Here is a 27,223-nt window from a genome sequence, read left to right as displayed (position 1 = left end):
TCGGTCAGGCAGAATAAATCGCATGAACGAGCTCGAAATCGAAGTGGTATCGATTCTTAGGCTAGCGAGGTAGCTTGAAAAAGAGAATAAAGAAGTCCTGCTTGCTCTGTCCGGTTAGATAACACAGGGTCACCAGGTCATCTTTGTCTTCCGACAACATATCCCTGGTTTCCCTGGAATAAACTCGCGTATATCGTTGTTACGCTCGCATATTTCTGGAGATGGGTCGTCGCCTCTATTATTTAACTAGAGATTGCTGGTGTATAGCGATGGCCTCAAGTACGTCGCATTCGCTCACTAAATTCCATCCTTTTCTAACCATTTCAAAAGAAGAAGAGCGACACATTAAACCAGGCTCGAATCTAACTAGCAAATACGAATCCTCTACGAGTACTTTGGCAAATAAAGAAGTAGCCCGAAGAAGAAGAGATATCGGTCGAGTTGTTTTGAAACATTACGAACACTTTACTAAAGATTTTCTATTCGCTCAAAACTGTTTTTCACGGCTACTATATGGAATTTGGTCCGGTCACTAGTTAATGATCACATGGCGCTAGTGTAGCATCATCGGTCGCCATAGTATTAAGCTTCTATTGTGGTTAACGAAGAAAAATCTTAAACTCCGTTCATACAAACTTTCACAGAATTAGCGCTATAGTGGAATTGTCAATGAAAAATCGTATATGATCAGTATGACGTAGGTATTCGAACTCTATGAAATGAACTTTGAGCGTTGAATTTGATTCGAATTTATAGGTACGTTTTAAACTTCATCCCATCACTAGCGATGCACTCTGTGACTGTGACAGATACGCGAGGCGCATGCGCCCTTCGCGCGCTACGATTCTTTTCGTCAAATATCTGATTCCCGATCGTACGTTCTTTTCCCTTTCGGTCTTTTATATTGAAAGCAAACATTGGCGATTAAATATTTTCTTTGCGCACTCGCACGGCCGAGAATAAGCCTGATAATTCGAGCGAAAGTGGATGAATAAGAGCGGTTGTTTTCGAATTGTTGAAGATTATTGTGGTTCGAGTTGATTTATCAGGCAACTAAGCTTTGAAAAACAAAGAGTCGCAGATATTTCAGATTCTTGGGAAATGATCGATACTAAATGTATCGAAGATTTTGTGCGAATTGCGCTGCGTTTGTTAAGTTGGCCTAAATTAGTTCAACCGCAGGAGGGAGTGGGGGTGGGGGGTGGGGACGATGAAAAATTTTTTATCTTAAATTTATTCCAAATTTATCCTACATTATCGAGTTAGATTTATATTAGATATTTATCGTTACTTATATACACATTACTTTTATCTACTTATAATCATAAAATTTTACAAATTCGGAAAAAAATTTGCTTAAAATCGCGTATTTTTAAGTAATCGAATAAACGATCAAGGAATTTAACTTTTACTGTTTCAGATACATAAAATGGCCTGGTATTATCTAGTCTGTGAAAAGGAGTCACGTAGCGAGTGATTATTCCGATCTCATTTGCATTTGAAATTTCGCGTTTCGTGAGACTACGTCGATTTAGACTTGGCCTAGTTACGAGTTGGACAAACATCGTTCCCTGAACTTTAAATTACCGCCTTTTCTACAACAGTGTCCAGTCTGCAATTTTTCGCGAAAACGACCAAAAAAAAAAAAAAAAAGAAAAAGATTCCTTCATTCGCTGCTGTAAAATCTCTGTCAGTTGTTACGTACGCTATCACCTATAAGTATTTGAACACCTGGTGCAATTCGGTTGATATTTTTGTTATATTTTTGCAGTCTCGGTCGTGGAACGTTTCCCTGCTGTTAATTCTTTACCACTTGCCACAACTGGGATCAAATGCTCTGCTAAATTTAAACTGATACTAGGAATAGCTCTGCATAAACTGAAACCGAGAAACTATACCTGCATCGCTCAAGTTCCATGTTTATCTGTAACGAATAGCTGACATTTCATAAAATTTCTAGAAACTTTTGCAATGTGCCGAGAAACACGCATAATATATTTCAATCGCTTTGAAACCGCGACATTGATTAGTCACACTTAACGTCACCTAACTCGCATATCTTTTCATCATTAATTTTCGCCTATCGTTAATTATTTATTTATGCCGATTAGTATTATATATTTACGTTAACGTTACTGCTAATAATATATGTCTTTATCAATATCTATTAATTGTTTATTCATTAATTAATTATTCATTTACACGTTTATATTTGTCGACTTTTCAGCCATTTATCGCGGGAAGACAGTGTCGCGCAAAAGTTATTGAAATAGAGTTGTCCGAAGTAGAATAGGACGTTCGTGCACAGACCGTATAGTCGATTCGATTCTCAATTCTCGCTTTCGATCGTATTGCTCTTTTATTTCTACTGATTAATTCGAAATATTGCTTTTATCAATGTCTATTAACTGTACATAGTTGTCTAGGATAAAAAGATCAGAGGTTAAAATCAGGTGTGAATAGATTTCATTATTGGCCGATTAAATGTAATAACAGGAGCGTGTAGCGTGTGAAGGAAATTTCACTCGGAGAACGGACAAAGGCCTGCGAGGTAGTCGCCGAAAGGAAAACAAAATTTTTTAGTTGATCAAACATTCTGACCTCGGACGAGCCTCGATTACGAACGCCATAAACATTGCAGAATATACGAGCGGCTGGAAACACGGTCATAAAGTGCTTAAAAGTGAATATCCATTAGAATTCTTCCATTCACGCTGAACCTGTGTCGATAAAAAAAGAAGAAGAGATTTCAAAGTAGAATTATTCGAATAAACGAGAGAGAGAGAGAATAAAAAGAATCTGACAAAAATCAAGAAATTAAAAAACCGAAAAACCTAAAAGGAACGTTCCACTCGGGTAAAAGTATAAAAGTATGAAATACGCGAAAGTATAAAAATCTAATTCGGCGTCCTAAAAGTCCAGAATAACCGAGGGCTGTAATTTTCGTCAAAAAGATCGAAAAAGATTTATCCCGCGATCCTCTCGAGTCAGGAATTTTGCTGGAAAAGCAACGAGATGAAAAATGAGGTAAATAAAAGTATCATAGTACATAAAATAAGATAAAATAAAATAAGAAGAACAAATACTTTGCAAAGTTGTTAAATTGGACGTGCAACTGGTGAAAGAACTCCTTCGATGCAAAGGTAGGAGAGAACGCGTGGACGAGGCGATCGACGACATCGTCTGGCCGTGACAAAGGGACCATTTTAAATTTCAAAGCGGAGAGAAAAGAAAAGGAATGGCGAGAAAAATAGCAGAACTGCAACGCGGTCACGGTGTAGAAATCGGAACGCTAAAGGCTGTTTTTCAAGTCGGCGTCCGTCCTTACGTAACTACGCGGCGCGCCGCGTGGTGCGCGTGTGTGCACAAGCTCATTCGTGTACAGTGTACACCTAAAGAAACAGAAAACTCGTCAGAGAACTACAGAAGGCAGAACACGGCGGTCCGTGTTTATCGCCGTCTTTTATTCCTTAAATCTGTTCCACACGAACCTACACTTTTATTACTCTTTCTACCAATTTCTTTATCCTTATTGGTTATTTCCTAATGTTCGTTTTCTATTCGAAATACCAATACGTTCTTTGGCATTTGACAAATTTAACAAGATTTAACAAGGAAAGAAAGAAAATTATCGCGAATGTTTCCTACAGCTTGTTGTCTGTCTTGTTCTCTATACCAAACTCACATATCGATTAAACTTTCAATTTATAAAATGTCTATCTTTTTTTAACAGAAAGAAAGGAAGTTTAGGATCGCGACGCTACCGTACAATGATAAGGGAATTAGATAGAATAAGATAACGCAACAGTTTTGTTTTAAACATTGGGACACTTACGCAGAAGTAAATCAATTTGAAATATCATTGTGAAATTACCAAACGTCTTATCATAGACCGCACGCTCAGTGTCGTGCAATTGAAACTTTTCGATGAGACTTATTCGCCGATAGACTTGGTGGTTTGCGTTACACGGTACGCAAGTTGAATTGTGTTGAACTAAAACGAATCGTCGATCGGAATTCTAGTGGATTGTTAATCTGAAAAATAAACAAGTACCGTAATACTTATGAGTAATGAAAGTACACGTATCTGCGCGTGCAAGAAGCGTTATTCTTGTTGGTGTGACGACACTGGATGTGCACCGTGATAATGCACGGTTCTTATCAGCCTCCGGAGGAGAACCGTGAGCTGCCTGTGGCTACGCCGCCTTATCGCGCCCGCTATCGATGTAACATCGGATAAAACCACGACTCGAAGAACGCTTTGAGCTGTTCGAAAGAAATATATCGTTGGGAAAAATTCGAGATTAAAAGAGACGCCTGGAACGACTGAGCGAGTGCAGTGCGAGCAATCGTTCTTCTCTCTGTTTCTCTCTTTCGTGTAGGACGTTGTGTTGGCTGATTAAGCAGGCCTCCGGACCACGTTGGAAAAAGTTGGACGAATTTCGACGATACGCGAGAACGTTATACGATATCGTTTGAAACACTAAAGCGGTATTACGACGAAGGTTTGCGTAGCACTTGGTTTCTGAAATTGACGAGAAGAACGATACTCGGATCCGGAAATAAAACAAAGGAATTGAACATTTCTAATCGGCCAATTTTAAGATTCTGATGCTTTAAAATACTACGTTCTTAATATTTCGGCTTTTTAATTCTTAAATCTTTTAAGACTCGAGACTTTTTTTCAATTTAAAAAGTTCAAGGCTGCAAATTGGAAATTTCCTGTATCGTGTAATTTATAAATTGCAATTTAAATTCGAACGTTTTCTGTTTTCACTGCGTTTCTGAATATTAGGTAACGAACAAGAGAGATAATTTCGTATTCGACGATAAGCGATTTAAGACAACTGGAACGGTTTTCCATAACGTTTCTAAAACACGTTCACTCGTTATTCTACAACGTGCTACTTTTTCTAAAAACATTCACGTCCCTTCGGCATTGGTAACTATCTGAGAAAAGAACGTCCGTACGATTCTCGAACAAATGGTAAATTTTCTGCGAAAGATCGCAATCCTCCGTTCCATTTTCGATTGCAACACGTTCACGAATCTCCTTTCGCAAAAGCTGAATAATTCTTCGGCTATACCACGCAATATGACGAAATTCACCTACGTTTAACATTAACATTTATATCGACGATTTCGATTCCTTTTTAAATGGACATATCAGTTCAGAGACTGTATTATTGTACTGTGTACTGCTTTATCGATAAAGATCAGCCTCGAAAAGATTGCAAATTCCGTGCTGAATTTTGACAATCATTTGAGCGAAGAGAATGGTTATTGGAAGCTTGCGAAACTATGGCTCCACTAATTTCATTGCGAAATGTTGGATTTTTTTTTTTTTTTTTTTTTTTAAGGTTAGATTCAATGTTTTGTCGAATATTGCGACGGAACCTCAAAGCAATTTCGCTGGACCGTAGCCTGTCGGTGGTTGCCAGATATTCCATCGAAATTTACTATACAGATATATTGCGAAAATTTATTTTCACAGAGAGTTGGATTTTCATGTCAAAATGAAATTTGTTAACGTTGAAAAACTGACTCGCAAAAGTTTGATTTCGTAAAGTGATCCGCGATCGAAATTTACTATAAAAAATCTACTACGAGAACATATATTTCAACAAAAACTTAAATATTCGATAGATTTGAACGGAACTTGCTTTACATTCGAAAGATCGATTACCTTGCCTCGACCAATATGTAATTCAAAAAATAAAATAATATCGCGCGATTAATTTCTCCTTTTAAAATTATATCCTCTAGAAAAATAATTTTCCTAGACTATACTAAAATACTGGAGATTACAAAAAAACTAGAGATAAAAACAAAAAGCTTCTTAAGCCTATCGATTAAATCTATCGATTGTAACTAGGATCATCCTCTAGTTACTATTTCTTATAACTAACGCATCTGCATATGGATGGCGAACACGAACTCGCGTTGTCATTTTCAACATAATATCGCGCGACTAATATCTCCTTTTAAAATTATATCCCCTAGAAAAAAAATTTCCTAAATTATACTAAAAAAAAAATAAATTCAGAATTATATTTTACTTCGTTATATTTTCAAACGATACGTTACAGAAATTATATTTTTTTAAGAACATTCAAAAGATCGATCAACTTGCCTCAACTAATATGTAATTCAAAAAATAAAATTTCGTGCGATTAATTTCTCCTTTTAAAATTATATCCCATAGAAAAAAAATTTTCTAAATTATACTAAAAAAAAAAAAATAATTCAGAATTATATTTTACTTCGTTATATTTTCAAACGATACGTTACAGAAATTATATTTTTTTAAGAACATTCAAAAGATCGATTAACTTGCCTCGACTAATATGTAATTCAAAAAATAAAATTTCGTACGATTAATTTCTCCTTTTAAAATTATATCCCATAGAAAAAAAATTTCCTAAATTATACTAAAAAAAAAAAAAAAAATAAATTCAGAATTATATTTTACTTCGTTATATTTTCAAACGATACGTTACAGAAATTATATTTTTTTAAGAACATTCAAAAGATCGATTAATTTGCCTCGACTAATATGTAATTCAAAAAATAAAATTTCGTGCGATTAATTTCTCCTTTCAAAATTATATCCCCTAAAAAAATAATTTTCCTAAATTATACTAAAAAAAAAAAAAATAAATTCAGAATTATATTTTACTTCGTTATATTTTCAAACGATACGTTACAGAAATTATATTTTTTTAAGAACATTCAAAAGATCGATTAACTTGCCTCGACTAATATGTAATTCAAAAAATAAAATTTCGTGCGATTAATTTCTCCTTTTAAAATTATATCCCATAGAAAAAAAATTTCCTAAATTATACTAAAAAAAAAAAAAAAATAAATTCAGAATTATATTTTACTTCGTTATATTTTCAAACGATACGTTACAGAAATTATATTTTTTTAAGAACATTCAAAAGATCGATTAACTTGCCTCGACTAATATGTAATTCAAAAAATAAAATTTCGTGCGATTAATTTCTCCTTTTAAAATTATATCCCATAGAAAAAAAATTTCCTAAATTATACTAAAAAAAAAAAAAAAAAATAAATTCAGAATTATATTTTACTTCGTTATATTTTCAAACGATACGTTACAGAAATTATATTCTTTTAAGGAGGACATTCAAGATTTTCCTAAAAAATATCGATCGTTTGAAAAATCGATGGTTCGATCTTAAAAACATTTATCGACGAATCGCTATTCTAACATCCGTTCGACAAGCGTCAACCACCGTACTCAATCCAGAGTGCTTGCTCTCGGATTCGTTCCAATCAGTAACGATATCTGTAGATTTAAATTTCCAAGCGACGGCGACCAGTCGTTAAATTTGAATTTGTAATAAGAACGTTGCGAGGGACACTTCCACGCAGAAAGCCCGTGTCGTGTTCTCTCTACGACCAATCAGGGTTATCCATCTTCCTCGTTTCCAAGCAAATCGTTACTCTCTCGATTAAATGAACAATTTATAAGAAACTATCTGAAATCGTAAAAATACGAGGAAATGGAATTACAATGGAAAGAGAAAGTCTACGTTAGAAGATGGACAAAAGCTGTTGTTGCATAATTAAATTATATGCAAGTTGAGTTTTGTAAATTAAATTCTTCGTGCAAATAAATATCAACATTATGTTGTGGTGGTAAAATCGAAAGACGTATAGAACGTCGATTAGTTAGAGTATCGAACGAATCGAATGAAATAATATTATTGACGAAATTTTGCAAGTCACTAGTTACAAGTTGTCGGGGACTTAAAGCAGTCTGTTGTATAAGTCGTATAAGAAACACGTTTCTTCGGGAAAAGAATTTGCAATTATAAATTACGAGTTCTTTGACTATTCCCGTTTGATGAATCATTGTGAAATTGTAAGAATAGAAGTCGAGCTAATATATCTGCAGAAAATTGACGGATTTCAGGAACTCAAAAATCTGACATTCCGAAGACCGAAATGTTTGAATATTTGCAAATTCGGAAATTTGAAACTGCGCGCGCATGTAGATTCGGAAATTTTCAATTTTCGAAACCCGAGAATTTCACGCTTTGGAAAGCCGAAACTTTCGCATTCCGCGCTCCTGAAATTCGAAACCTGGCGCGTTTTACGAAATTGAAAAATCTGGAATTTTGGAAACTCGACCAGCGAATATTTCGCAGTCTGGAAAGTTCGAAACTTTTCCACGTACGAAACTCCGTAACCTTGCACGCAGGGAAATGCCAAAGCCCGCACATTTCGAACCTATCGCTTGTTCAAATCTGCAAATTTGCGAAAACCAAATTTCCACCAAATCTCGACTATTCGTTTTCAATGCTTCCGTTGACATTTTCATTAATAACAATTGAATATATTGCACACAGAATACACAACCGAAAGCATAGAATTTTCTGCACACTTAACACGCTTGTTTACTCGAGTCAACTGGCCACTGACCACGGGAAAATTGCGCGCCAGGATGACACCAGCGTAATACGGCGTGTCACCGTCTCGCGGTGACACAGTGCGCGCGCGAAAGAATTCGCTTTATGCACGTACACGCAGTCATAGTTTACATCGGTATAGTGACGCCTGTGCACTATTCGTCGCAGATAGGGCCGTATATTTTTAGAACGTATTCTATTTCCGAGAGAGGTGGGCTTGCGATACGCTCGGCCGATATTTGTCGCGAGTACACGCGTCTCTCGCTATTTACGGGAGGAATCGAAAGTGAATCGGAATCCGACTCTACTCTCGCGAACCAGCCACTTTCGTTTCATTCATTGCCACAGATGACGAACGTGCAATAACAATTTTTATACAGGGTGGTTGGTAACTGGTGGTCCGAGCGAAAAGGGGATGATTCCAGGCGAAAAAAGAAGTCGAAAATATAGAATAACAATTTTTCGTTTTTGAGAAAATCCACTTTGAATTTTCGCTTTATCACGCCTCCTTGTAACGGATCTCGCTGTAGATCGTTGTCCCGATGGAAAAATTTAACAAAAAAAATTGAAAAAAAATATTTTTTATTCTATATTCACCCCCTTTCTGCTTGTACCATCAGTTACCAATCACCCTGTATAATACGCGTATAAAGTAAGTTTGTGAAAAGTCGTTTTTGAAACGTTTGCGAAGAGGTAGATCGAGCTAGCGAGTCGTCCGACCTTCGTTTTTGAAGCGTACAGTTTTATTCCTTTCGCGAGGATCTTCACACAATTTGAAACTCTTCGAAACCTTCGATCTAGAGATTTAAATCGCGAGTAACGCATTTGCTACTTCGTTACTCGACATTGCGTACGTGTATCGTGTTTCACGACTAATTCGGACTTAATGCCATTTACAAAGAGAAATAAAACTCAGGCGATATTACTGAATATTAAATACTATCGAATATAAGTAGCAAAAAAAAAAAAAAAACAAACAAACAAGACAATCTATGATAATAGCCACGTTAGTATGCCAAAGCTTCGGAAAAATAAAAGCAAAATTTTGCTTCGATCCATTACGATAAATAACCTCTTAGTAACTAACCTACCAAGCGTCCAAGAAAATAGATATGAAAATAGAGTAGAAACTGTTCAACCAAGTAAACAAATACGAATGACAACCTATCCAATTGCGTATCTTAAAAATTGCATAAATAAGTATGCAAACACGAGTATACTCGTAGTGAATGAAAAATTGATCAAGGATCTAATAGAAAGTAAAATGATGGATTAATCTTCGATTCATCCGTGCCTCAGATGCAAAAGATAAATATCAAATGGAATTAATGAAAGAACGGTATCCCGGTTGGCAGGGAGTAAAGCAAAGTTTATCCCGGCGCATAAATTGAACGTGACGAGGGAGAGAGCGCGGTTAGGGTGCGCGCGAGCGCGCACCAACACACTGCCGACCCACTGCCGGTCCCCGATCTGACCTCGCGCGCACATTCGTTCACGAACCTACCTCACTTTGCCCCGCGACAGACGTAAACAAAACCGTGCAGCGTCCCATAAACAGCCATCTATACACGACGTCGTTATTAAACCACCTCACGCGTCTTACTTCGCAAACAATTAAATAACGGAGAAAATAAGGACAAAACGAGGAGAATCGTGTTTTTGCATAATGACGATTATCTAGGCGGATAGTAGCCTATTATGTTTCACGGAGGAAATAATCGAGAAAGAGAAACGTAAATAAAATCTTCTTCCGCCTATGGTAACTGCTAACCAAAAGTTATTCTATAAAGAGGCAATGTACGATACGATTAATCGGAATGATGTGTACGCGATAAGTGTATTAACCTACTCAAGCGTCGAATTTCAGCGGTAAAATGCTGCGGAGGAAAGTACGTGTCTTTGTTTCTTCGAATAATTATAATTCACGATGAAGTTTCCATCGAACTTACATCGAAGTTTATCGGTAAAACGGAAGAAAGAAAGAACGAAATATCGAAATAAAATCGTGTTTCACGTACGTCGATTACTCACAGTGGACGATATATAGGCAGTCAGTTTAAAGTATCAAAGTTGCGAGGCGTCAAACTCGGGGAAAAAAAAGAAGGTAAATAAAATCGCATGTAAACGCGTATACCGTACGATAATTACACGCGTAAAGAAATATATACGATGAATTTAGTGACCATTGACGAATCAAATCCTATCTATTCTTCGTAATTCGGTAAGAAAATAATTCACTGATAAAATAATCCTCGAAAAGATATATAGTTTCGTGGATGATAACTACTCACATAACGAGGTGTACACGATGAACCGACGGTGGCCAGCGAGCGACACGGTCCCCTCGAGCACAGGCGCCAAATCGAGAAACACTTGCACTGCGTTATTACAAATACACGTGTGTCACACGTCACTGATTTCCCGGATCAGTCTGTGAAATACACCACGGAAGAGAAAACGATGCACGAAATCCTAGAAGACGATGAAAATGTAGGAGCACCGGGATCGTGGGCCTCGCCTCGCCTCGACGAAAACCACCACACGTCCGCGCGTCGTTTTCGTCTGCCTATTAAGGGAGTGTTCCCCTTTGACGCACCACCTCGTCGATATTTACTTTTTTTCTTTTTTTTTCCTTTCGCTATGTTATTCTCGCCGTCGTTTCACTCTCCGTCGACGACATTCACCGTGTGGTCGTGGTTTTCTATGTATCGGTGAAAGGGGAGCGACGTTGGTTCGTGTCTCGCGTGTGCACGGCTCTTTTTCTCTCTATACGCGTGTTTCTGTCTATCCACTTCTCTAGCTGAATTATATTGTTACTTCTTCTTTTCTTTTTTGTTCGCAGGTTCAGAGACACAAAACACGGGTTACGGGGAATATTATATACACCGGGTGGCCGTATACGCGAACACGGCCAAACAAAACAGACCAGAAGACGTTTTCGAGCTATTACGCACGTTACAAACTCCGCTCACCGCTGAGAGTGCAAGCGCGCGACTGCGGCGCCCGACGCCGCTTATGCGCCGGCCGACTGCTTCCTGACTCGGCCGCCGTCCTCGACAGTGGCGCCACCGGCGAGCCACTGCCCTATCACTGGTCGCGCACCGAATTTTGGTGCCTCGAGGCACGCAACGCGTCGCCGTGCCGCGCCGCTCGTAGGCCACCGCTCTTTCTTTTACGCGTTTCCGCGCGACGCGACGCTTTTCGCGACCCTTCGTCAGACATTGTCGGATATTGAAATAGGAGCCGCGTATACGACTATGGGCTCGTATATGAACGAACGACCATATGAGACTGGAAATAGCGAGACGGGTTAAGTGAAAGGGGAACGAGGTTTTGGAAGTTGCTTACTGGATGGTGTGTCGATAGACGCGCGATCAGTTTGTGACTCATAAATTACGAGATTATTCGATATTGCTTTAAACGTCTACGATTCTGCGGAATGAAATATATGCAGGAATGCACGTTTCGTAGAATTGTTTACGATAGCTGAATGAACGTCTATTTTAATTCTGCGATGTATCGGTAGATATAGAGACGAGATTGGGCAATTGATTGGTCGACGTTTATTATCGATTTTTTTAAAGAATTTCTAGATTAAGCGCTACTATATCAAAATAACGGCTTGCGCGATGATTGCTTTCCTAATAAAAGAGTAATCTAAACGTCTTTGACTTTGAATTTTCACGATGCCGAGATACATTGATATTGGCTTTTCCGGATAAACGATCGCGTTTCACGACAGATCCGAAGAAATAGACTACGATGTGCACGAAACGTCAGCCTAAAATATAAGTACAAAGCGCAGCCGAAAAATTGAAAAACGACAAGCGAATATCAGAAACTGACCTGACAGCGAATCGTATTCTCATGCTCGTAAGAGCGGCAACACTTTACACGTAACAAAACTACAACTTACGATGGCTTTCAACAAAGTTCGAGCGAAACAATGTGCCGTCAACTATTCACACGGAGAGCACAAAGAGTCCATGATTCGCGTGTCTCGTATTTTGTATCGAGTTCGATGCTTAGTTAGCTAGAAAAGTGTCGACGATGCCTATAGAGACGATGAAAAAAAAAACACGCGAGAAGGAGAAACGGCGATAAGGTTTCAGAAATTGTGCGACACACCGCCGGCAGCCGAGTTCATTGCTTTGCTGGTCAATAGCCATTCCGTTTCACCGTCAAAACAACCGGAGCCTTTATTAATTTATAGCGAGTGACTCAATGGCTCGAGCGAAGCTACTGAATATCACCGTACGCGTTCTCCGAAGCTAAACGGGTCCTTTTTTCACACCTGCCATTCGGTTAATTCCCATTTACTCTGCAAAGTTTCCGTGCAAATCCAGAGAACGCCATTTCGCTAATTCGCAAATTAATTCGATCGCTAATCGAACGTATCCTTTAATTCGTATTTTGGCATTTTAATTATCACACGTTAAAGGAGAAATTAGAGGTAGATATACAGGGTGGTTGGTAACTGGTGGTACAAACGGAAAGGGGGTGATTCTAGGCGAAAAAAGAAGTCGAAAATATAGAATAACAATTTTTCGTTCGAGGCTTTGTTCTCGAGAAAATCGACTTTGAATTTTCGCTCGGTACGCGTGCGGTACGTTATAACGGATCTCACTGTAGATCGTTGTCTCGATGGAAAAATTTAAAAAAAAGAAAAAAAAAATTTTACCAGTTACCAACCACCCTGTATATTAGCCCCTTAACCCACGATCTACGTTCGAGAATTTTGGGCCGATTTACGTTTGGTCCGATCATCTACTACGGGCACAGCTACAGGTTAAGGGGTTAACATTTCTAACTTTTCTGACAGAGCAACCAACGGTGTAAATTTGTAACGAAAGAAAGTTAATCGTGTCAAATAAATTTTACACCAATTCTTCTAATGATTTCTACCTGAAGATAGCGTCACAAAATTTCCTCGTATACAACGATCGTCGACGAGTACATTTTGAAATGAAAAGAACTTGCGTATGCCAAATGGAAGAACAAAATTGCCAATATTCGAGAGTTCAAAGCCTGAGAGAAACTTCGCCACGCGTATTATCTCATCGGTCCCCGAACCCACATCGAGCCCCAGCTCCAAACAAGCTGGTTCCCCAAAATAACCCCGCCCCTGTTCAGAAATCTCCATCCAGGTCCGATATTCAAGTGGCCACTCCAGGTGGCACCCGCTGGTTCATTCCCACTATCCAGCATCGTTCACGTGAGCATCAGAAATTGGGCCAGTGGAGCACTTGGCCTCTCTGACATAATAAAAACCATTCTCTGACTGCCTCGTCTACCTAAATAACAGCCTCCATAAAAACGAACCACGTGTGGCGTCAAGTATGCAGATATAGGGATTTCGTTGTCGAAGTAAAATTTCCTGGCCAGTTTCGTGTCTGACGAGCTCCTCTGACGAGCAGGAGACACGAACGAGTGGAAGAGGAGAGAAGCTGCGTGGAAGGTTGCCTGCATTCTCTCTGGCAGGCAATCTGTGGTAGGAGGCATATAGGACGAACGGATGGAGAACACCAGCGCCGATGTTCGAGCACGCTGCTGGAAAAGGGGAGGCGAAGGGAGAAGGGAAGGGGGAGAGGGGGGGGAGAGAAGCGTGATGCAGAAAGAATGGCGAGCCAGCGGCTGTGCAGGCAGATGAAGAGAGAGAATACACGGTTTGCTAGGCGAAGAAGGAGGAGACGAAGGGACGAGGGGAGGGAGAGAGACTGGTGAGTCTTGGACAGGCAAAAAACAAAAGTGCATCGCAGCAAGATGGCCGTCGACTGAACGACTCTCAAGGTTACGCACTCGCATAGGGGAGAAGCCAGCGAATCAGCCGCTTATGGTGTATGTGTGCCAGCGGACTTGGCCGAAACTTCGTGCCCCGTTATTTATTTCGGGATTTTGCGCGAGGATGATTTCGATGAGAATCGTCGTACTGGGAAATATCAAGCGGACAGATTTCGAAATCGTTGCTGGGACGGTTATACGTGGTTTCGTCTTCGTTGTGCGAAGAACTGGGGGAAACAAGAATTTTCGAACACACGTTCATCGAGAAAATTCGATTCCGTAATTGGGTAATTGGTCGTTAATTACGTGGCTATGCGTCACTGGTTCGTTAGAATGGTTCACTGTGTGGTTAGGTTAGGTTTAGGTGTGTTTATTCTAATAGGCTCCACACCGACTTGAGCACTTACTTTTATGACGTACTACAGTAATTTACCATCCCCCTATGGCATACCATCTTCGTAGTCCTTACATTGTTTACCATTTGAGCTCTTCGATTTACTTCGAACATCGAGCGAAGATGATAGAGATTTTGCTGTCGGACGACAACGAACGCATCTTCGTCGCAGAACACGGTACCCAACACGAGCACGTTCACCGGAGACGGAATAATGGCCAAGCAAAAAGGAGGAAAGAAAAAAGGAACTCGTTCGCCGGTGCATTGCTTGAAAGCTTCCACGGCCGCTTCTTACGGAGCTATTTTCGCCTAGCTGCCGGGTAAATTTAGTACGTGCAGACCAGTTTCTCAGGCATAGTACTCAGGGTATGGTCGATTTCTCCTCTTTGTGCTTCAGCCGAAGAGACACGTCAGGATGGCCGAGCGGTCTAAGGCGCTGCGTTCAGGTCGCAGTCCACTTCTGTGGGCGTGGGTTCGAATCCCACTTCTGACAAATTTTTTTTTACATCCTTACCCTTCGAACGAGCCCAACGACCACGATTCGTTATCTACGTCTGTCCGGTGCCAATTATTCGCACCGATAAAACGATTTAAGATTGTTTCGTGTCGTTCGTTCGGGGACCAAGTGGTACGGGACTGTTCTGGTGAGAGAAAACATCGTCCTACCAGACGTACGTTCTAGGCTTAATTTTCGAGACGAAATAAATAAGTATATTAGGTTAAACGGTGGAAAAATAATTTCAGAATATTCAAGACTTAAATCGGTAAATATTTCGTGCAAAAGCTTACGGCTATTTCTATTTGATTCACGATCGTGTCACTGAATTTCCATGGAATATTCTTCGAAACAACGTCGTTTTCCTACACTTGGAAGATAAATTGGTTCGATCGAATTTTTGCATTGCTGCTAGATAATCTTGAAAAACTATTCCCCAGGATATCGAACAGCACAGTCCAAAAGTCGCTTAATCAACTTTTATCTAGTCTTCTATTAACCCTTTTAGTTGTATGTACTCTTATCTGTTCGTCAATTAGTCCGACTACGGTTACGTAACTCTACAGTAGAAACAGACCAGACATCGGACAATGGTAGGTCAATTCTACTTATTGTGAAATCCTAAATATGTACTTTCATCTACTCGAATACGGTTCAACCATACTTGAGATATATTTCTTCTAAAATATACATTCATCTATTAGCGCGTGATTATTACACAATGTTGATCGTCTGCAACTAATTAGACCAGTATCTGTTCTACATACACGTCGCAACAGCCTCTACAGAATATTCTCCTCGCAATTAACAGCTGCAACGATGCAAAAATTGGCGGTGTCGATTCTGCTAAATTCCCTATATCGGAAAATCCTAACTGTAACCACTGAACCGCGTGGTGATCGGTCAGTGGCGCCACTGCCTGTTGAATTATTCCCCAGTAGTCTGTGTATGTAGCCTGGAACATGTCTGTGATCCCGGTTGATTCCCCCTCGCTCGTAAATTCGCTTGTTCGACGTGACGATTTGGCGAAGGCGAGGCAAGTGCACCGATTTCCAGTCTCTCAGCCACGTTTCGTTGCCCATCGTGCATTCCACGGCCCGTTTCTCGAGCGGACTGTACACTCTCGTCCCGTGTAAGAGTCAGAACAGTACGAGGAGGCGGAGGAAGAGGCGGTGGGTAACCTTGGTTGAGAGCGTAGACGAGAATAGGGGTAACATAAGGCGAGAAGATAGGTGAAATCAAGTATGTGTGTGTGTGTCTCGGTTATGCGCGCGTGCGTGTGCCTATGTGTTGGTCGAAGCGAGAAGAAGACGGAGAGTGGTTTTATGCAACGCGTACTCTCTTTTTCTCCGCGTGAACAATAACCTTAGAGCGTGACGTGTGCTCGCGCGAGCACAGTGTCACGACGCGGGTCCATGTTTCCCGTCACGCAGGTCGACACAGTTTTCTTAGCCTGTTCTTTCTACGCTACGCTGCAACTACGTTTATCTAGACCCGTTCGAGGGGGACAGTTCGCGTAACTGGATCGTTCATGCACAGTGACAATTCGGTTTCGATGCAGCTGGATTATTGCAAGATTTCAGTGGTTTCAGTGAGAGATGTATATCGAATTCCTGGCGAGCAGACCGACGACTTTTCATGAAATTTCATGATTTTATTAACAAGACTAAAGAAATGAGACGTACATTAAGATTTATTCCATTCATTAAATGTTCGAACAAATATCGACGAGCTTCCGTTATCCGATGAGAGAAGGTTAGAAAATAAGTCTTCGGTTATCCTAACTCTTTCGAGGGATTGGCAGCGCGTTTTTGGTCGTGGTAGTTAGCGTGGTATGTTTAGGGCAGGAGTTTGGCACAGGTGTGAGTTAATTACGGGAAAATCGCGTGACTCGCGTGATCGAGGACTGGAACAACCGCAGGGTGCGAAGTCTTTGTATCGTGACTCCCCTCGGGAGGATCGAATAGCAATGTAATTATGTAATAAGTAACCGGTCGATACGAAGCAGACCTCGATATCATATGAAAATGCCAACACATGGAAACGCTTGGAATAATTCTACGTTTCTTTCCATCGTGCTCAAGTCTCTCGTCACCCACTCTCATCAACATCAGAATGACCAAAATCCTGGTGACAATCGAGAAACAGTTTCCACTATCTTCTCGCCTCTCCCCTCCCATTCGCCGCGTCCAAAGGCTAAATAGAAGCAGGTAAATCGTTTCCCGCGGCAGTGAACGCACCGTCCAGTTTTATAATGCATCCGAGAGGAAAGGCGAGAGAGTTTGCGAGCGCAGTAGAGCAGTTTCGTTTGAAACCGCGGCTGTACCAGCCTCGCAAAAGCGAACGAGAACGAGAACGAAAACAAGGATAAGAGAGAAACTGAAACGAGGAGAAGACTCGCGTAAGAAGAAAAGAGCGATGAACATAAGCAAAGAGGTTAGAAAAGGAAGGTTAGATCAGGAGAAGGAGAGGGAGAGAGAGAGAAGAAGAGGAGGAGGAGGAGGAGGAGGAGGGATCACAGAGGCGAGCACGGAGATGCATACGAGCGAGGACGAGAGTTTTGGGGGGGGCAGAGAGGATGTTCGGGGGTGGAGGGGGACTTAACGTCGTCCTTAGTTCTCGGACGGTCCGGCCTTGAGACGCAGCGACGCTCAATGCGAATACAACGTCGCCTCCTGCACCGGAAACTGCAATTCTAACTGCCTAGCTTGAGACTCGAGAAAGTCGAACGGCTGCTGGACCTACGTAAACCGATCGAAATCGACTTAACACATTTTTGCCGTTTACTCGCTCGTACGTCGCCCTGTTAACCGTCTAATTTGCCTCCTACATTCCTAATAATAATTATCGATGCAGTTGTTGCATCTGTTTACCGCAATATCTCAGAAATGTCGTTCGTTTTATCGTTACAAGTTAAAGACACGCTGACTTTCGTAGGCGTTGTGAACCAATAAGCAAATTAATTTCCTCCATACACGTTTTAACGATACACGAACATTGACAAACTAGATTGATTGATAGAAAATCAACGATATCAAAGTACCTGGTATTTCGTGTCTTTTTATTTAAGGGTAGCGTATGTTACGATACGTAATACAAATTGTTCTGGACCGACATAAACAAGTCGAAAGTTACCGAATTAATGCGTTTGTTATGCTATTGGTGTTAATGTATCGGCCAGGTGATTATCTGTTCGTAATGCAATAAGAACGCGAAGGAAGTGCAAGATACTTCTGTTCAATGGAAAAAATATGATATATCGTTTTCAATTAGAATGTTCGCCTGCGTTTCTCGGAATGCAGAGCGTTTTCGCGCGGGGTGACTGAGTCATCCTTGTGTAGGAAGTAAGGGCATCAGTTCGTTAGGATTCCTTACATGTCACTGGGTTACTATACTCGCATTCCGCGCATACAACGGAAGTCTTTAGTATGAAAGAAACTACTTCAGAATCTCGAGCGTCGTTCATCACACTGCACACCGGCCTGCGCTGAAGGGCTTCACCCATTGTGAATTAATTTCCTGTTTCTTTCACTAGCTCTCCGCGGCTCTGTACAGTTACATTCGATAAGATCGACCGTGTCGCGTGTCCAATGGTCGCCTGCGAGCGAAATATTCTGAGAAACATGGACCAACGTTATATTCTTCGACCTATCGGTAGAATAAGGATGTTCACACGATTATTGGAAACTCAACTATTGGGAAAACTCCCGAAGATGGACAAAACGCATACAACGTGTACAAATATGAAAATAACCCAAACCTTGGATCGTTTCAGATCCTACGATAAATTTCACGAAGATCTTCTTCGTTCAAATTTCGATACTCCTTTAGACAGATGGATCGGTATTCAAGAAAAATTTGTATTTGTATTTGGTTAAAAGCTACGTATCCGATTTTCTGATAATCGTACGTATCACGATACGTAAAGTGAGTAGGTGAGTAAGTGGCTAATTATTATTACGTAATAACCAGACAATTAAACGAGGAACGATTCGTTCGATTATTAAAAAGTCAGCCGGAGGATCGTGTCCGTCTTATGCAACAAGGCCCTCGTAACCGCTTCCTGGAAGAGGCGCAGAATTCATTAAGGGTAATTGGAGGAGGAAGAACCGTGGCCAGGATTAACTCTGCCAAGGTCAGCTTTCGTTTTTTCGCCAAACAGGTGCATGGCAGGGCGGCGTGTGTCCAAGGTCACGTAATAGGGCGACTCGAAACAGCAAGATCAAGCTAGAAGCATAATTTTTTCGAGGCATCTGTGGCCCCTCGCCACCTCTCTCCGCAACGTATCCGGCACACCTTGCTCCCCCTTTTCAATCCTCCCGTTTCTAGCCCACGTGGCGTATCCGCGTGAGAAGAATCCGCGAATTTTGGTTCCTACGTTCGAACGAATTTCCTCTCGCGTTAAAGTGGAAACGACCGAACCATATTGCGAGTGGCAGGAAATGGGGTCAGAATTCTGAGTTTTGAGGCGCTGGTCAGGTAATGTCCAAGGTCGAGGAAGAGAAGCGAAGAATTAAATTTTGAAATTCGTGAGATGAGACGAAAAATGTTTACGCTTCTGGTTTCGCTGTATTTTTAGGATCGTTTTTAGTGCGGGTGTGCTTTCGCACGATCGCGAGATTTAGTTGAGAACAGGTTCCTTCAACGCGGTGATAATTTTCCTGGCGTTAACAGACAGAAGAGCACGCGTTTCTGTGACGAGTCGCTAGACCACACATGCACCGCAGCGAATCAGAACTCTGAACGTTCTACTTAAAAGGTTAACTGCCTCGATTACGAAGAATCCAGCGTGGAAAGGAGAAAAACCAACGGCACGTGGCGAGCCACGCTTTTCCAACACTTTCCACGAAACGTTAAATTTCCTCTTCCTCCGATGAATGAGAAAATTAACGGAAAAGAAAAATGATAATTTCATCGACGCAGTGCATTTAGTGCGCGTTTTTCTCGCCTAGCAATTCTCTCGTATTATTAGGAGACGGAAAGAAAGCCACGAATTAGTTACAGACTTGCGTAATAGAGGGCGATCATCCTTTTAATTTTCAAAGAAAAAGGCGGCTGCACGCCGCGTGCCAGCACAGATTCAAGATACAAATAGGCGAATAAACCGGCAGACTGCTTGGCGAGGACTCGGACATTTACATAATTTTCCCATTCTTTGAGGAGAGGAACGGTAATGCCAGGAGAGAAATTACACTGTTGATAAAAGAAAGTGAAATTTTTTAGGCGACTCTCGTCGACGCATTAAACCTGCTTTCACGTGCCACGCGTTGCCCAATTCACCGACTTTTATGCTGTCTCCCATAATTGTTCTCGCTCGTAATTGCCTCTGCTATAGGCAAAAGAGTAATTTCTTTCATTTTTACGAAATTGAAATTTAATTAAACGGAAGTTTCACGAATTTTCCAATTTCAAGTTCCTCGGGAACGTGACTTGCTGCGAAAAAAAGAGGCATCGTACCAGCCTGTCGACTCATTTTTTCAAAAAGAAAACTCGTCTGCGAATCGACCGAACTGTCTTTAAACTGGCGAAAATTGAGCGTGTCAACGATACGAAAGGTCGATCTTGAGACTCGGTGTTCGCGTTGAGTAAGAATGTGAGAGCAAGGTGAACCATTTTACGCAACACGGTGAACCGCAGCGTCGGATTTTTCGCGAGGGACCGGTCGAGCCGGCTTTTCGTTCTTTCCTTGATTTTCGATGGACGCGTGCACCACGAAACACGATTTATTTATAATCGCGGCTGAAACGTCGGCGGAGAAACGTTGAAGGATATAGGATGACAGGAACGGACACAGAAAGTGAGAACGTGACAAAACAAACGAAAAACGCTATATACTGCTTCCCATAAATAGCCTCGCGTCCACAAGTATTTCGGCATTTGCAAATTATTCCAACAATAACAAATTCTAACCTTCGATCCTATCTCGAACACACAGACGATGGATATCGCTGATAAGAATTGTTGACAAATGAAACTGTCAATAAATAACGAATTAGTAGCAAAAAAATATTACATGGTACGAATAAAGCACAAGAAAGTATTATAGAAGAAACCGAAGACGAAGGTCGATCCCGAGCAGACGACCGATTCGAGCGTTTTAATTTTTCTTCCATGTCGCGCCTATCATTTTTCATTTATTTTCCACGCGAAATCGCCAGGTTGCCGATCGCGCCGTGATAACTGCGAGCCCGCTATTACCACGAAGATATTGGGACTGTTCGCATATTTTTGAGCTACGGTGTATGTGCGGATAAAAGGGGAGAGAGGAGAGCAAGGTGGGAGAGTGAAAGAAGAGCGAAGGGGAAGGGGACAATATGTGCAACTGCAGTCCAAGGCCAAGCGATCGTGACTGGTTTAATGGCATTCGAGTCGCAGCCTCGAGTGCAATTATAATACACTCGGGGAATGTGCATCCACCTTTGGTGCTCTGACATACACGTTCGTGTGTGCACACACCTTCTTCTCCCGTTTCTCCGTCTCTCCGTCTCTCCTCTTTCTTCGTCCTCGCTTACCCACCCAGTGTCAGCGACATGAGTTTAGGAACGCGAGTTGTTCGCAAAAACGCACGGTTCGAGTCAGATGGACCAATGGTCGTTTGCCGATCGTATTGCTTTGCGTGAACAATCAGCTGTGACTGTGGCTCGTACTGAGTTTTAACTCTTCGCGTTTGAAAGAGACGAACGGTTTGAAGGTGTTCGTCTTGGTGTCTCGGTTGTATTCAATTTGGCTTAAGTATCGTTAAGCTCTCTCCTTTGTGTTTGGCTTACTGTACGTATCGATGTTTAACTTAGATTTCTACGATGGCGACTATTAGCCAATAAAGCTGTAAGCCTACAGCTTCGCATCCTTGAAAAATTTCTTGGTGTTTGAGACAGGTTTCTGGTCTCTATGTCGTTGGTGTTTGATTTAGATTTAGGTTAAGAATTGCATGCACGTGTCATGTATTTGGGGTTAGGTTAGGTAGTTTCATAACTCTCTTGATCTTTGGTTTAGGTTTGTATTAAGTATTTTGAAGGGTAGTCTCCTTGATATTTAGGTTAGATTTAGATTGGCTGCTTCCTATTGGTTTTTTCATTTTTTTTTTTTTTTTTTTTTGTATTTGCATCGGATGAAAAATTCAGACTTAACCTTGTCACTAGAATGATGAATTTATATTGTCAAATATTTTCAATATAAACTTCTGTGCTGATTTTTCAATGGAGAAGCACTTGATTTTATTTATTTAATAAAAAAACAAGTATGGCAGCTGGTAAAACGCAGACCGAATATTTCAAATCGCCGTCGAAGCTTTTTAATTCCCCGTTGGGGCTGCGAAATTAATTTGAACGACCAAGTTGGCGTGCAAAAAAGAATAACGAAAACGGAACTCGATACAGCGGATCGATTCGACCATCGTTCGTTTCATTTCCGTATTTCTCGATAAATGTATATACACATAGTTAGAGGGACAGTACAGTAGTTTCAAAAGCAAATTAGATAAGGACGAAGATAAGATTAACCCTTTGGGCGCTAGAGTTGGAGAAACCGGCGGGTTGATCAAAAAATTTTTATCTACCGGCAAACAAACGTTATTTCTCCAGAGATAAAAACTTCTGCGTAAGAATAACCGGAGACCATTTCTACCGGACGGTAGACCGAAACTTTCGAAAGAGATATAATTTTTCTTCTGTTTTAAAAATGTCTAAAATAGAAGACTTACCAAAGAGACCCGATCATTAGAAGAGCGCCAAGAGACATCTACGGAATAACAAGAAAATTATAAAGTTAGATTTACAAATTTAATCGCAATTAGAGATTAAAGATTAAAATTTCACAGTTAAATAAAATTCCGTACGAGCAGTGAAACTATCGTAAGAAAAACAGTAGGAAACGTAGAAAATCTGTAGAAATCAGAGGAGTGTGAAAAATGTACGAGACCGAAAGACGACGTATTATCCGGGGACGCAAGACCTAAAGGCAGAGCAAGCGGTCGAAATTCGCGAAAACCTGTTTCGGTGTGTGCATGTGTACGTGTGTGTATATGCGTGGAACAGAGGCAGGCTGCTTAGAATTCTACGCCACGGCGATACGTTATTCCGGTTTCTCTTTTGCCAAACTGCACGCGAACTGGCGGAGTCTCGGCGAGCCTCCCTATTGGCGGGAACATGGCGCAATCAACGAGCTACGATCTGAGCGGCCCGCTCTTTTTATTTCGCGGATTAAAAAGGATTTAAATGTATCATTTGCATTGCAAAGAGTTCCGTCGTGGTCTGACGGCCTAGTCATTCTCTTCTCCACCTTTTACTCTTGGAAAAACGAACCTCCGATCGCGATAATTTTTTAGGTTATGGCCGTTGAATTCTCTTTTTTTTTTTCAAAAAGCTACTACATCTATTAATCTAATTATCCATATATTTCCTTCTATAAATTGCTTCGTTATTTCCTTGTACCATAGACAGACATAGACGCGTCTACGTCTCTTGGAAACTCTCTTACGAAATAAATGCAAATTTCTCATCGATATCGTAAAGTGTTTCTAAATTTCTCACTAATTGCATAGAATATCTCCAAGCGCGATACCAACGTATAACCATGACTGTTTATGCCAACTTTTCCAAATCCCCTACTAATACTATCTAGTACTAACTAGTGCTATCGGTATCGCAACCTAAAAATTCCCTAATTTCCTCGCTAATGTTTCAGCAGACATACAAATAGCGCTATGTCCACGGCATACGTTCGTTCGAAATGCACGTTTAAAATTCGTTGTCGGAACTCGACCAATCAACGAACCGAAACAAAAACGAAGAAAAAGTTCGATTGCGATCTACCGACCTCCCCGAGAGACCGGCCAGGATTGCAACAAGCCTCCGGAGGATATTAAAAGAAAGCGTGCGCGCGGCATTTGGCCGCCGGTTCTTACGAATTAATTGGCTTACGAAGTAAGGTGGCTTGTTGCATGGTCGTGTTTCATGGCCGTGGCCGGTACAGGACAGGACAGGACGGGACAGAATGCGGTGGCCTAGGCGGCGCGCGTTCGCAGCGACGCCGAGCGTCGGTCTGCGTGCGTGTAACGCCGCACTGCGTTCCGAACTCGCGGTAGGACGTAGAATATCCCGCTGGTATTGATCAAGGAGTGGTAGCGGGTGTTCTTGAACCCTGCTGCTCTTGCTCCCACTTTACGATGCGAGGCAAAGCACCGAGGCTCGGCCATTACCTGTACGCTATGTGCCTCGATGTGTACAGCGTGTAGCATACACCCGACATTTATACGTCTCGTCGTTTAAACCGAACGGAGGAAGGGTTCTCGACGCGTTCGTGACAACGCGCCACTTTGTCTTGCACAGGGTGAAGTTATTGGCACGACTTACACTTTGGTGCCATGGAATTAGAGAGATTGCCTTTCTGGGGAATTTCGTTCTAGAAATAGAAAGGCGAGTCTCATTGTTCCGTGTAAAATATATGGCACATGGGAAAAATTGATTGAAACGAACCAGACATTTACGAGGAACGGTGCAACTGATCGTTTTGCCACAGCCAAGTCTCTGCTTTGTTATAATTAAATTAAGTAGGCAAACTTTAAAAATTATCCGATACGGAATATGAACATACGCATGGAATAAAATTGATGAAAATAATGGATTTGATGTAGGGAGGTTAAAATGTAGCCAGATTTAAGAAAATCGAAGCGACTATAGCGTCAGCTTCTCCTATACGAGGGGCTGCTGGGTGACTATGGCTGGCTTGTAACATTGTAACAATGAAAGGGTTAAAAGTATCGACTGACACGTACTGTGGGCCGGTGTCGACTGAACAGGCAGCTCGTTCGTGCAACGATATTTATCTGTGCCACGACAAACGGCCGTAGGTGGGCACGCTAAAAGCATTTACGAGCGAACCATGATGCGTGACCTTGCTGAGACATTGCACCGGCGTAAACAGAGGCCGCGAGCGCAGTCGTGGGCGTGTTTTATAAATTCGCTCTATTGGCACGCCTTAAAGGCAGCCTGGCTTCTCGTTAAATCAACGCAACGTGACCCGATTGCGACAAACCAGAGCAACCAGAGCGTTTGCTTCGACCATATGCTACGAATTTTTCTTTCCGATGTGTATCGATAGAAAGTACCAAAAACCTACAATGCTCGTACGAAGGATTTTTCTTTTCCAAAGCTGGAATTCACGAAAGCGCGAATTCTCGGTACTCCTTCACACGTGTCAGCGATCTCGCGCAGGATGTTTGAAATTGCACCACACCTCCGTGAAATTTCCAATTCCTCTATCGTTTTGGAATGCCTTCGAAAAAAACGAAGAAACGTACGCATCCAATTATTCCATTACCCGGGCTAACCCGAACATTATATGTAGTTTACGCCGCGATCAAGCACCGTGCTTTCACGAAGATTAACAATAGGAATTCAATCCCCTAGAAAATCCAGCTATTTTGTAATAACAGGCTGGCCTGTTAACGGTGAACAAAACAAAGACCCGAACGGCCGATGTAATCGGGGCCTGGCTCTGACGAGTAAAAACAAAAAAAAAAAAAGAGGAAAACATCCTGAATAGATCGGCCATCCGCTGACGCGCAGTGTGCAGTCTCTCGGATAATTTCCAGCCGAAAGCTCGCGTATACACGCGGGAAGGTTTTTCTCTCGCGACAACGTAACAATTTCGCTCGATGATCGAGGGGTTATGCCAACGTGAAACGCTTGATTAAAGGTTAACTTGAGCAACCGACGATGCGGGTACTTGTCCGGCTGGCTAGTGATTTTTACGCGACGATGTTTCGCCAGACTAGCCACCATTGACCCTTTACGGTTACCAGCAACTTGTTAAGAATCGGTTCGACGATTCAGAAATTCCCTGTCGCCAACCTTATAGGTTAGATTCGGTTTATCGTGCGCCTTTAAATGAGTTTCGATTCGGTATACCGTAATTGGGAAATTAATGGGTGAACTGGGTCGCTGTTTAGTGAGAAAGTTAGCTGTGAGCACGAAATTACTCGTAAGAGTCGGCGAAGAAAGGTTAATTTCACTTAGAGGCAATTCGACGGTAGATCGAATGTGACCTTTGAACGTTTCGCTGTAATCGACAACATTGGAAACAGTCGTTGCCGTGGTCGCCGTGCTTTCCGTCAGGGTATAACGTCCTCGTGCTAAAAACGACGCAATGTCACCGCGCGCGAAAATACGCGCCAGGTGATGCACGCCATTCGCGGAAATCGGTCGTACTAAAAATAGCAGCGAAACGAAAGTCAAGTATACGCAGCTGTTCGAACGATCGCCCCCGTGTTTACAACTTTTCTACTGTTTTGTCGATATTAACAACTTTGATTGATACTAAGAAACCCTACGCGTTCTAGGAAATCTTTGCTGCGAATCATAAGCTACTATATCGTTTCAAGGAACTTTTCTTGACATTCTGAAAAATTCTATCGACGTAACGAAACCGCTTCACCAATCGTACACGGTGTAGCGTTTAAGCGAGGGTTCGCCACGAAAATGATAATTCGCTGGCCAAGTTCGCAGGCTACGTTCGCGGCATTTGGACGAGAATTCGGGACAACGATGAAAAACAACGCGTATAATGTGCAGTTTTCCTGAAACTTGATATCAGAGGATTCGACGCGAGCAAAAGTCTGTTTATCGAATCTTCGCTAGTATTTTCTTTACACTTTGGCTAGCTTGAAATATCTTGAGTGTTTATTTCTTTGACTAACGCCACACGGCAACGTTTAAGTAAATAGTTGCGACGTCGAGACCGATCATCTCATCCCTCGTAAGCGTCGAGCAGAAATCCTCTATTCTCATTTCCATTTGGTTAGAAACGGACAGACTTTTCGCGTAAAAAGAAAATTATGTAACAATGTAACGCGATACTTTGTTCGCGCGAGAAACAACCAAAATTACTTGAAATTTAAAATTATACGTATCTCGGTCCGTATGTAGCAAACGCTATATCACTAATCACTAATCGGTTTTTTGTATCAGTTACTTACAGACTGATAATATCATCGAATAATAAGATCAAAATCGGATTATTTCGATCTTTGCCCACTGCATGCAGCACCGTACGTTGCAGGCAGCCTCGTGTGTTTTAGACAACTCTGATCATAAAGATTCTAGCAACGCAGAT

General features: G+C 41.4%; 1 protein-coding gene and 1 non-coding gene across 4 annotated transcripts in view; one reads left to right on the top strand and one right to left on the bottom strand.

The window, feature by feature from the left end:
* Nucleotides 1–27,223, bottom strand: part of LOC117214298 (ecdysone receptor) — a 187,641-nt gene that overhangs the window by 134,752 nt on the left and 25,666 nt on the right. The window contains exon 3 of one of the 3 annotated variants that reach the window (XM_033460287.1): nt 22,812–22,849. The gene's annotated coding sequence lies outside the window, so the exon portion shown is untranslated. Of the gene's footprint in view, nt 1–10,732; nt 11,473–22,811; nt 22,850–27,223 lie in introns of those variants that run through there. The other 2 variants (XM_033460288.1, XM_033460286.1) reach the window with 2 other exon arrangements.
* Trnal-cag lies at nt 15,026–15,109 on the top strand. The gene has a single exon. It is a non-coding gene; the product is annotated as a tRNA-Leu (tRNA).

The sequence above is a fragment of the Bombus bifarius genome, unplaced genomic scaffold, assembly GCF_011952205.1.
Source record: "Bombus bifarius isolate JDL3187 unplaced genomic scaffold, Bbif_JDL3187 scf7180000009200, whole genome shotgun sequence".
In the NCBI taxonomy this organism is placed as follows: Eukaryota; Metazoa; Arthropoda; class Insecta; order Hymenoptera; family Apidae; genus Bombus; species Bombus bifarius.
The sequence above is the reverse complement of the archived record's forward strand: the minus strand, read 5'-3'. Positions and strand labels throughout refer to the sequence as shown.